Below are 12,462 nucleotides of genomic sequence, written 5' to 3' on the forward strand. Positions count from 1 at the left end.
GCACGGTGCTGCAGTTTATTTTGCCATTTCAGATCAACATTTGAGTTTTATTTCATAATACATTGACCATGTAGATAGGAGAGATAATAAACTGTTAAATCTTAGAAAATCTCTATTTGTGGGACGGTGACTTTGCCTTGAAAAATTAGACTTGAATTTGTTCAATTTTTTTGTTCTATACGTTCTTTAGTATGATTAGAAATAGCCAGACTCTTTTTGGCACCAGATAACATAATTCAGGTTCCAGAAAACAAAATTACTGTAAGTATTCCAAGCACAAAGATCTAATTCAAGGAACCATGCTCACAAAATCAATGGCAAAGCTAAGAGAAACTAGCTCTTTTAGGTTCTCTGTAGTAGTGAGTCAGAGAGCACTTGCTACCCAGAATTCAGGTCCTTACATAAACCATTACTAACTTTGCAAATCTGTTTGTGCATAGCAACAGTACTTTTGACAAGCACATGCATTTGAGGCAAAGAATTGATCTCTATATCTCAACTTCACTTTTGAGGTTTTCATGAGTATTTCCAATCAGAAGATTACTATCGTCTAGAACTCCAGGGAGATTTCTGCCAATATATAGTTAACTTGATGTATACTCCCAATGATAGAGGAAACTGAATTCTGGTTTGTTTTCTCTCAAAACTTAAAATAGTCAACACACACATACACTCTTGAGTTTGTTGACTTAAAAGTGGAGCATCTGAAATGGTGGGAGACAAAAAAAATAATCCCAATTTTGGCAAGTAAATTGAAGAGGAAAAGATTTTTTTTTAAAAAATGAACTGATTTTAGATTTGGATTTGTTCAAATATATGGAGATAATTGGGTTAAAATTAGTGCTCAGCATTTGCAAAGTTTTCAAAGTAATTATTTGGAAAGATGCCTTCACAACAATCAATTATGATACTTAATTAGAGACATGAAATTTCCATAGCTAAATTTGTCAGATGCTTATTTTAGAATCTCCTATTTATGTTTGCCGTGGCCAAGTTGAATGTTTTAGAAATCTAGAATAACTATTTCAGAAGAATTATTGATTTATAGCTTCCAAGTATCCTAGATTAAAATAAACTGAATAACTTAGCACTATATGTAAGGAATATATAATTTAAACCTACTTTTATATCTTCCATTTAAGCAAAGGAAATTTCTAGAGCCATCAGACCTGAATAAATAAAGAGCTACACCTGCTTCCCACAGTGATCTTGGGTCCATATTCCCAGAGGGATAAAGAATAGGGTAGTTATCAAGGGAGGGATTGGATATAGAGCTCTGGGGATGGGCATTGTGTGGAAATGTACCCCTCTTATAGTCTTGTCAATATTTCCATTTTGTATATAAAAATTTTTAAATCTTAAGTTTTGGGGTCTGACATAAAAGGAAAAAAATAAGTGAAAATGTGTGTCAGCCTTAAAGCCAATGTGATTGCCTCAGTGGGACCTTTATAACATAATTATAAAAAATATCAAGTAACACAAATTTAAATTAAAAATGTGTACTACAAGTGAGGAAAATATTTTCACTTGTCAAATTTGACATCTGTTAATTGCCTTGGGAAAATATTTCTTTATAAAGTAGTCATAGATTTTAATAATTTATGATCATTACATAACTCACCTCTACAGTACCTATATAGTTGCTGACAGATGTGAAGTGAGGGCACATTTGATTTTAATTCATGCAAAATTGTAAGTATATACACTAAAATTTAAACTTGATGCTGGTGTTAAAGGGGGGGAGCTAGTTTATTTACTCCTATGAAGTTATTTATAGAAGCCAAAATTTATGCATGTAACTTCTTAGTTTGTTACTAGGAGTATCCAATGTCAATACAGAATCTTTCATATAGTGTCAGATTTAAACATGTCAGATCTGTGAACTCTAATTGTTTTATAAACATGGTAAATTGATCTAATCCATAAACCTTTTGGTGATTAGTTTAGATGGCAAGATTTGCCATTTCTCCCTTAAAATTGTAGTTGATATTGATGTGAAGTTTTAGTTTATTCATTTCTAGATTCAGTGTCCTACAGACACCAAAAACTTATAGCTTACTTCAAATGTTATTTTTCACAGAAAGCTAAATATGTCTGAATTTGTCTATAAGCCTTGATAATCTACATATAACTAATCTACATATAACTGATCCAAATAATGCCAATGAGGAAAACTATTTGAAACAAAAGGATTAAAAGGCAGAAACACTCCTGAAAGGACTTGAGGTACAACCTCTGAAAATCCACATGTCCACAAAAGTCATGAGAAAGCTGCATAATTCATCAAGAACAGTCTGGGAATTTACTTGAGAAAAAGCACTGAATCTCAGGTATTGTTTTTTCAAATGCTGTGATGACACCAACACACACACATTTTCGTTACATGCTGTGATATCCTTTGAGAATTCAGTAGCCCAATATGGGTCCTAAATAGTTCAGTTTACTCTCTCTCCCACAATATTTTTTAGATGGACAGAAAATTCACAGAACAAAATTCACCTTTTTAACCACTTTGAAGTGTTCAAAGTGACACTTGAAGTTCTCAGTCATATTTAGTATGGTAAATGTTGTCTACTCATTATAATTTTTGCCAGGCAAATTTCCTAGTTTTTTCTCTTTCTATTTTTCAATATACTTACTGCTGTCTACCTTCCATGATCTGATGACAAATTTTCCAATCTTAAGAATCTTACGTATACAATGATTACCCTTTGATTCTTTAACAGTTTGATTATCATGTCTTCATGTAGATGAGATTATCCTACTTAGAGTATGTATTGAGTTTTTGGATGTATATATTCATCTTTCATCACATATGGACATACTTTGGTTATTATTTCTCCAAATATTGTTCTCTTCTTTCTGTTTCCTATATATATGAGGGTATGCTTGAGCAAAGACATTGGTTTGTATTCCTGCCTGAGGATAATGTGACCAAGCATTTCCCATGATTCTGGAGATCCAAGACTAAGTTTAGGATATCAAGAGATTTCTTTGAAGGGGTTATATTTAATCTAAGATAGAACAAAGTCAACTATCATTACCTAACCCTCTTCTTCTTGGAAAAAGCTCAATTCAATTGATAGTTTGTATTTGAAGCATTTGAGATGATGCCTGGAAAAAAAAACCCTCTAATAAACGTATAGTCCAAAGAATTTTGAAAATATTTTTTAAAAGATTGAAAAACCTTTATTATCATCAGTATTATCTTAGTGTATTATGGATAGTTAAAGATAAATTTCTCTTAATACCTGCTCGTTACACACCTCATGACTTTGGCATTGATAAGACTAGGATACTACTGTTTTTCCAAGTGTTACATATTGTGGGGTGACAATTGGGTAGAAAAAGTCACAGGGAAGTTGTCTCTGCTAGAGTATTTTCAATAATCAGGTCTTCATGTTAAGTGAATTAAATAGTATTTGTCATTGTCTGTGGAAGAAATAAACCTGGTGTAAGTAGTAAGTGACCTACTTTGGTTAAAATTTGATAATCAAGTTTGTCCAGTTTGTATACAAATTCTAATTACCTGACTCCATTGTTATTGGTGTGGTGTGTAGGACAATTAGGTATCACTAGTCCCTCTGCTCCAGAAACTCTAAAAGAGCAAGTATCTTGCTTATTACTATGTACCTAGAAAAACCACCTGGTAAATATAAAAGGAACCCATCCCTAGATTCTTTCATTAACCAGAGATTAGTTGTTTAGACAACTGGAAGTTGAAAATAGATAAAAGGCAATATTAGAATCAATATGAAGGTAAATTGCTATGTTCATTTTTGAGTATGGAATTAACTGATTTCAGGAAGAATGATGGCATGAACAACTAATTTCTTCTCTTCAAATAGTGAAATATTTCATCAACTGAGGCAGCACACTGCTTTCTGAGGCTTTTGCTGTATATTAAGCTGTCAGTTCATTTAGTAATGTAGCTTTTGGTAACAGCTGTGTGACTGGTCCACAACTAGGAAAATTAATCTCAATAACTACAGTTGAGAATCTTTAAGGTCCAGAGATTCATGGTCTTCTGCTTTCACTTGTCTTTGGAACTGTGCATGTTGAGGGGCTGGGTGGTGGCGCACCTGGTTGAGTGCACATATTACAATGCATAAGGACTGAGGGACAAGCCTCCAGTCCCCACATGCAGGGGGAAAGCTTGTCAAGTGGTGAAACAGTGATGCAGTTGTACCTCTATCTTTCTCGCTCTGTATCACACTCTTCCATCTATATTTCTGGATGTCTCTATCCAATAAATAAAGATAACTTTTAGAAAATATGCAAGTTGACAAACATCTGTATGTAACCAGTTGATAACCAGCATTTGCTTACTCTAGTCAGTTCATATTACCTGTTGATGACTGATCAGAAAAATTTTAGTCAATGTCTGTCTTGCTGTAAGTATCTACAAATCCTAATCCTGACTGCTTTCAGCCCGGCTCATAGAAGTTTATCTTACTAGCATCTGGAACCTGGTGGCTGAAAAGAGTTAACATATAAAGCCAAACAAATTATTGACTAATCATGAACCTAAAGGCTGGAAGAGTACAGATGAAGAGTTGGGGAGGTCTCCGTTTTGAAGATAGCTAGTAGGCATATTTTAGTTATATTCTAAAGGGCCTGTGGCTATACTAGTTTTTTTTTTTCCCCCTTGAGCCTGAAATCCGATAGCAGGTGGATCCAAATTATTGTGTGGGGAGATGTCATGGCTGCAAAAAGGACCAGAAAGCTGGATCAGGGAAGAGAGGAGTTCCCAAATCTGGGAAAAGTGTATCAATATTGTTGACTGTAGACCCCACTGATTTGATATGATCTGGAGCCTATATTCAGCTTAGGAGCCTATGTGACCTCTGTAACCCTGTAGGTCTGAGCTCACATTCTGTGGTCATGAGTAGGAACATTCCAAGCTGCCCTGATATCAGTACCCATCTTCCTCAGGTGTAGTATAGAGTATGTTGTCCAGCCTCCCTTCAGAGGACGCCAACCAGACTTCCCTGGACAGACAACCCCACTGATGTGTCTTGGAGCTTCAATTCCCCAGAACCCCACCCCACTAGGGAATGAGAGGCAGGCTGGGAGTATGGATCAACCTGTCAATGCCCATGTTCAGCAGGGAAGCAATTACAGACGCCAGACCTTCCACCTTCTGCATCCCACAATGACCTTGGGTCCATACTCCCAGACGGTTAAACAGTAGGAAAGCTATCAAGGGAGGGGATGGGATACGGAGTTCTGGTGGTGGGAATTGTGTGGAGTTGTACCCCTCTTATCCTATGGTTTTGTCAGTTTCCTTTTTATAAAGAAAAAAAATTATTTAAAAAAAGTTTCTTAATTACTACAATCTCAGTTTCCAAATCTTTCTAACTAAATAGGTCTAGTTTAAGCTATTTCCCTCATAGGAAATAAATTCTAGTACACCGAAACATTCACATCTAGAACCAAATGACTATTCTTTTTTAAAAAATATTTATTTACTTATTCCCTTTTTGTTGCCCTTGTTGTTTTATTGTTGTCATCATTGTTGGACAGGACAGAGAGAAATGGAGAGAGGAGGGGAAGACAGAGAAAGACAGACACCTGCAGACCTGCTTCACCGCCTGTGAGGTGACTCCCCTGCAGGTGGGGAGCCGGGGGCTTGAACCAGGATCCTTAAGCCTGTCCTTGCGCTTTGTGCCACATGCACTTAACCCACTGAGCTACCACCCAACTCCCTCTATTCTTGATTAGATGCTGACATTATCAGGAAGTCAGAGTGCTCACTGCCTTGTACATAGTACTTGAAATCATTTGCCACATACGCTTTAGGAATAAGCACACTATTAGCAAAAATACCTTTTTTTGCAACTATGAATAATCTTGGCACTGATCCTAGTACCCTATTTTTATTCATTCTTCTCAATACTTCTGATTTTATGATAGACACCACTACATATATTTATGGTGTCAGAATCAACCTTTAAAATCAAAATTTGTGTCTGTCTTCAGAGATATTGGTTCTATATCCATACATCCACCCTGGAAACAGGTGTCTTGAAGTCAACATTAGGGATCACTTAGCTTATGAGCCTTATGTAGCACAGCATCCTGACTGGACTCAAGACTTTCCAGGAAAATATGTGATTCTCAGAAGACCTTAGATTTAAGATTTCAGAGCAAAAGCATTTTAATTTGGAGTAAAAAAAAGGATTATAAACTTTTGATGAGTAAGACTGAAAACACTATTCAACATTTTATTTCTGAAGAATGCTCAAATCATTAAGCATCATAACCCTGGACATATATTTCATTGTGTGGAGTGTGAGTGAAGGATTACTGCACACTGGAAGATGGTATACCATTGTTTGAGAACACTACTCATGGGCAAACACTTTTCCACATCACCCATTTGAATACAATTCTAATATGCATGTTGCAGAGACTCTGAAAACAGAACAGGAGGTAGTCTGATTATTGTGATTTAGAAAGGCCCTCTAGTCAAACCATACACAAGAGGTTAATTGCAATTATTTTCTACTCCCCAAGTTTAGTATATGTAGTTCAGTATATCAACTGTAATATGAAAACAAGAGTAACAGCACCATAATTCATCTCTTAAGATAGGTATTTATAATAATTGACAAGATTGTGGGATAAGAGGGGTACAATTCCATACAATTCCCACTGGAGTTCCACATTCACCCCCTTCATTAGAAGCTTCCCTATTCTTTATCCCTGAAGAGTAAGGACCAAATATTTTTATGGGGTGCAGAAGATGGGAGGTCTGGCCTCTTAACTGCTTCTCCACTGGACATGGGTGTTGACAGGCTGATCCATACCCGCAGTCTGTTTCTATCTTTCCCTAGTGGGGAAAGGGTTCTGGGGAGGTGGGGTTCTAGGACACATTGGTGAGGTCATCTGCCCAGGGAAGTCATGCTGGTATCATGGCAGCATCTGGAACTTGGTGACTGGAAAGCATTAAGATATAAAGCAGAATAAATTGTTTAGTAAACAGGAACCTAAACATAAGAGTATAGCAGATGAGATTTGGGGTCTTCATTTTGAAAGAAGCTTGGAAGTTTATTTTAGCTATTTTCCGATGGGCCCATGACTTTACTAGTTTTTGCCTAGGCCAGACAGCTAATGTGTAGGTAGGCTAAAAGTACTATCTGGGCAGGATTGTGTTAGAGTTAGAAATAGGACCGGAAAGCTGAATCAGTGCAGAGTTAACTCCCAAATATGGGAAAAGTAAATAAACACCTTTAACCCCATCAATCTGACTCAGGGCCCATGTCTATTCATATTTAGCACAGGAGCCCAAGCAGCTTCCTCATTTCCCCCTCATCTGAACTCGCATTCCATGGTCATAGCTAAAAACATTCTAGGCTGCACTCATTTCAGGACCAGTCTTCCTTGAGTGGAAGAGTATGTTGACTCAGCCTCCCCCTTTATAGAGTGGGGCAGTTTCTACCACTGTTCTACATCGAGGATGAGGTCCTGTAGAGGCCCACAGGAGGGTTTATGATGTTGTTTTCATTGGAGATGAGCAGTGACGGTGGAGAGAGGGATTTGATAGAGGTCTATATTCATCATAACTGTGTGGGAATCCAAGGATTTCCTGACTATAGTCTCAGATCATAGTAAACAAAAGGGCCACCATTAAAGTGCCAGTTTGGATCATATTTTAAATTTTTATTTATAAAATGGAAATGCTGACAAGATCATAGGATAAAAGGGGTACAATTCCACACAGTTCCCACCACCGGAACCTTATATCCCCTCCCCTCCCCTGATAGTTTTCCTATTCTTTAACCCTCTAGGATTATGGACCCAGGATCTTTATGCGGTGCAGAAGGTGGAAGGTCTGGCTTCTGTAATTGCTTCCCTGCTGAACATGGGCATTGGTAGGTTGATCCACACTTCCAGCCTCTCTCTTTTCCTAGTGGAGCAAAGCTCTGGGGAAGTGGGGCTCCAGGACACATAGGTTGGGTCTTCTGCCCAGGGAAGTCCCAGTTGGCATCATGGTAGCATCTGGAACCTGGTGACTGAAAAAGAATTAACTATAAAGCTGAACAAATTTTGTTCACTGACTCATGGACCATTTTTAAAAAAGTATTTTTATATTTATTTACCCTTTTGTTGCCCTTGTTTTTTGTTGTTATAGTTATTGTTATTGATGTGGTCATTGTTAGAACAGAGAAATGGAGAGAGGAGGAAAAGATGAGGGGGGAGAGAAAGAGACACCTGCAGACCTGCTTCACCACCTGTGAAGTGACTCCCCCACAGGTGGAGAGCCGGGGGCTTGAACTTGAGATCCTTATGCCAGTCCTTGAGCTTCATGCCAGGTGCACTTAAGCACTGCACTACCACCCGACTCCCTCATGGACCATTTTTACTGCTTTTAGGTGCCACTCAATTTCACCTATATTTAAAGAGATAATGGACTACCAAGATGGCTCACCTGTATAGTAAGCCTCCTTTTTCATGTGTGTGACCCATTCACTGATCCTGCCTTCCCCTTACAACCCACACACTGGAGGAAGCTTCGGTGTTGTATCTATCCCTGCCTCTATCAGAAAAAGCAACACAGTATGATGAAGCCCTTGCAACAGAGACAGCTGACACATGTGATTGTTAATTTATGTATCTATTTGGTTGAGCCCACTAGATAGCCAGTTATTTGGCTTCACATTCTGGATGGGTCTATGAAGGTGTTTTGAATGAAATTAGCATTTAAATTGGTAGAGTGAGTAAAACAGATTGCTCTCCCTGAAATACCAGACCCTCATCCAAGCACCAGAAAGCTTGAGTAGAACAGGAAGATTAACCCTATCCTCAGAGGATTCTTGCTTGTTTGTGTGCCAATTGAGATAGACTTTGTCCCTGCCCTAGCTCTAAAGTTGAAACATTGCTCCCTCTGGGTGCTTCTGTTGGAAGCTACACAACAGTTTAACCTGGAAGTCCAAACTTGCTAACTCATTCTGCTATTGGGACTTGACTCCTCCGTAATTGCCTGAGTCAATTCTTTATTAGTTACTTATCTATGACCTACTTACCTCCTTCCTTCCTTCCTCCTTCACATTAGTTCTTTCTGTACAACATTGACTAAATGCAGTTAGTTTTCTGGTTAATGGTATTTTCAGTCTTTATCACCGATAGTACTGTTAGCATTTCCTCTCCAAGGAAATGTCCATTACATCTCATCAGTTCTTGGCTCCCAGGGGTCCTCAGCATTGACTACATAAGCAGATAAAGCCCTAGGAAATCATCTTTTCTTTACAGATGTGGGGAAGCTAATGTGGGGAATACAGACTCCTGTCAGGCCTTTCTGCCTCAGACCATCAGGTTTTCCTGCCTGGGGAAAGCAGGTGCCTGTGGAGACAAGCAGCCAGTAAACATGTCCATGGTCTTGGGGCCATGCCTGACATTGCACATGTGTGTATCTCCTACCTACCTGTAGCTCTCTGGGACTGTAGTTAGTTACTACTTTTTTTGCCACTTTTGTCCCTCCCCCTATATATATAGGGGTAGGGAGAAGCCCCCGGAGAAGCCCCTAGAGGAGCAGACATGTGACTTTGGGGGAATTTTAGTGGATTCTAGAGACTAGAGAATCTTGAGGGGGGTGTTGCTGTCTCTGAGGTATAGACTGCTGACCCAGGAAGTAGTTGCTGCTACTTCCCTGGGAGCTGAGCTGCACTGCTGGCCTAGAGAGCAGCTGCCCAGACAAAAGTTACTGAGAAGCTCCTGTAGCTGAGGCCTAAGGGAGCTGCCTTTAAGAGCTACAATATTGTAGCCGATTTCTCTGGTTTGTTTGATCTGTGAACCCAAGAATGGATGGCAATTACCAAGGTCAATGAAGGGAAAGAGTCAGGTGTTGAGGTTTTACAGGGCAAGTTTATTAGTGGAAAAGTAGCCCTCCCTGGAGGGAAGGGGTAGGAGGGAAGGAGAAAGAGAAGCTCCCACAAAGAAAACAATAGGATGTCCCTCAAGTGAGGTGTCAGTAACTGGGAAAAAAGTAACTGGGTCCTTATAAAGAGCTCTATTATCTCTTTGGTTTGGGTGGAGGCTTCCTAGGCTGTGCCCAGATTTCCTCTAAGGGTTGCATGGGAATCTTGTCCTCTACATAGCTGGGTATGTGCCTTTCTGCAGCTTTATTCATGTTATCTGCTTGATTTATTAGGATGTCTTGAGCATGGTGTCTTTAGATGAACATGGGGGCCAAAGAGTTCTTGGTCTTCTGCCTGGGGTCTACACCTCTCCCTATCTACTGTGACTGTCTTTTCTGTCTCACTGAGTTATTAAGATTTAGAGTATCCATTGTTGACATGGCTGAGTATCTGCTTAGTCTAAAGACTGACCAACCAGAATTAAGCCTGTGAAATTGGAAGTCTTTCATGAACTAATACCATACTTAAAATTACATGAACAAATCCTTGAATTCTACAATTACCGTTTAATTTTGCAACAGTGTGCTGACTCTGGTATCAGGCTAATATGCTTCCAGGACATATTCATCAAGTTGAGCTGTATGCTTCCTGGGGTGAAAGATAACTAACAACTACACTTCTGCTAAGGTCTCATTCCATGGTACATCCCAGACAAGAGTTAACGTAGTTTCATTGCTAAACAAGAGCCCCATATGCCAACCTTCACTGCTGAGAACTCAGCACTAATGAAGACATTACAGTAAGCACTGTGACTTTCACTGTCCCATAGGACTTCAGCTACAATGTAGGTCTATTTGGATTAAGCAAATGATCTACTTGAAGTATTTATGTAGGTCTCTGCCAGTCAATAAGGGTGTGTCCACATCCATCACCATTTAGTCCTCAAAGACCCAAGAGCCATTGAATTCAATACCACTGTTCCTCCCCCATCACCACCCCCAGTTCAGGGCCTGACTTTTTGTGGGCACTACAATATAGCTCTTATTTATTATGCAGGGGGCAGAAACAGAGTCTCTACAGACCATTCTGCATCTCTCCATTGAGGGAATCAATATGACTGCTTATAAACAATAGAAGGCCACCCAGACTTGGCAGACTTACAGAGTTTCCAGGTTAAATGCAAATTAGTGGGCAATTCAATAAAGAGCATCAGGATATAACTTCACTGCTTGGCTTCCCACTTGCACACACCAGGTCCCACCCTTCCAGGGTTTAGCAGCCCTCCACTGCCTTCTCCTCTCCCCCTGGAACTCTCCACCTGACTCCAGTTTCCATGGTGATAGGGAGTCTCAGCTGCTGTTAGACCAGTTGAGGACTCAACCATCTCTTCCCAGTCCCCTGTTTCTGAATCAATAACCCAAATGTCACCCTGACTTCCTGAGCCAGAGATAGTCCAACTTCCTAAGGCTCTTTTCTGAAGGCCAGAGAAAGATTTCAAAGGAAAAAAGGTCACATTGAAGGTCAGGCAGTGGCTTCCTGTGGGCCACTTTTGGGGTTCCCACAGGGACCCCCCACATGCTTGCAAATCCTACCCTGCCAGCCTTAAGGATGAACAAGAATGAGGGCAGGAGTGCTGGTGAGGGAGGGAAGAAGAAGGTAATGCAAACACATGGCATTGCAACACACATGGGAAGTCACCAGCTAGAAGCTTCCGGACTCTAGCAGGCGATGAAGTGTGGAGTGAGGGAGGGAGCATCTGCAGCAGGAGACACTGGGGCTCCTAGAGCAGCTGGATCTCCTTAGGAAAAGGAACAGCACCTTCAGAATGAACAGGACATATGTTTTCAGAAAGACAAGCAGTTGAGGCAAACACAGCTGCTTCCAAGGCAAGCTGGAAACAGAAATGGCTTTGTGAGAAGCAAATGTATGGGCAACAGATTGATTCTTAGCCCAAGGGAACTTCCTGACTGGTTACCCCCTTACAGAGGAGCAGAATGAAGCAGGAGACATGGACTGGGGCCATGCCTCAGGGACTCTGTTGAATCAACTTCATGGAAGGAGCCCTGTGGCCTCAACTCCAGCTTGGCAGCCTCAAGCAGCAACTGAAGAAATAACACAGAAAAGACCTTTCACAGCAGGTAGAAGCATAGGCCCTGCAGGCCCCATCTTTAGAACTCACACCCACATTTCACTGTGAGCAGTCTATTGCAAGGAAGCCTGGTCTGAGGAGGTAACTCCTTCAACCCCCCTGACCAGATCTTCAAGGGTATGATTTTGGGCAACTGGGTAGGGGGTGAGAAGAGGACTTTTCTAACATTTCTTTGAGGACCCTGGTGAAGACTGTGTGTGTATGTGTGTGTGTCTTAGGTGGTTCTGCAGGTATGTGACACATCAGGTTGAGAGGCATTTTATTATAACATCACCAGCAATTTAGAAAAATCCTCATTATCACCATATGTGACCTCACAGTCAAATACCCTTGACACATTTCAAGTTGACCACCTTGCAACTGACAGATTTCCTAGACTGTCCCCTTCAGGTCACAACATCCGAGTAACATGGAGGGAACTGTGGAAGTTCTCCTTTCTGTTATTCCAGGCAA

Source organism: Erinaceus europaeus, chromosome 8 (genome assembly GCF_950295315.1).
Source record: "Erinaceus europaeus chromosome 8, mEriEur2.1, whole genome shotgun sequence".
Classification (NCBI taxonomy): domain Eukaryota; kingdom Metazoa; phylum Chordata; class Mammalia; order Eulipotyphla; family Erinaceidae; genus Erinaceus; species Erinaceus europaeus.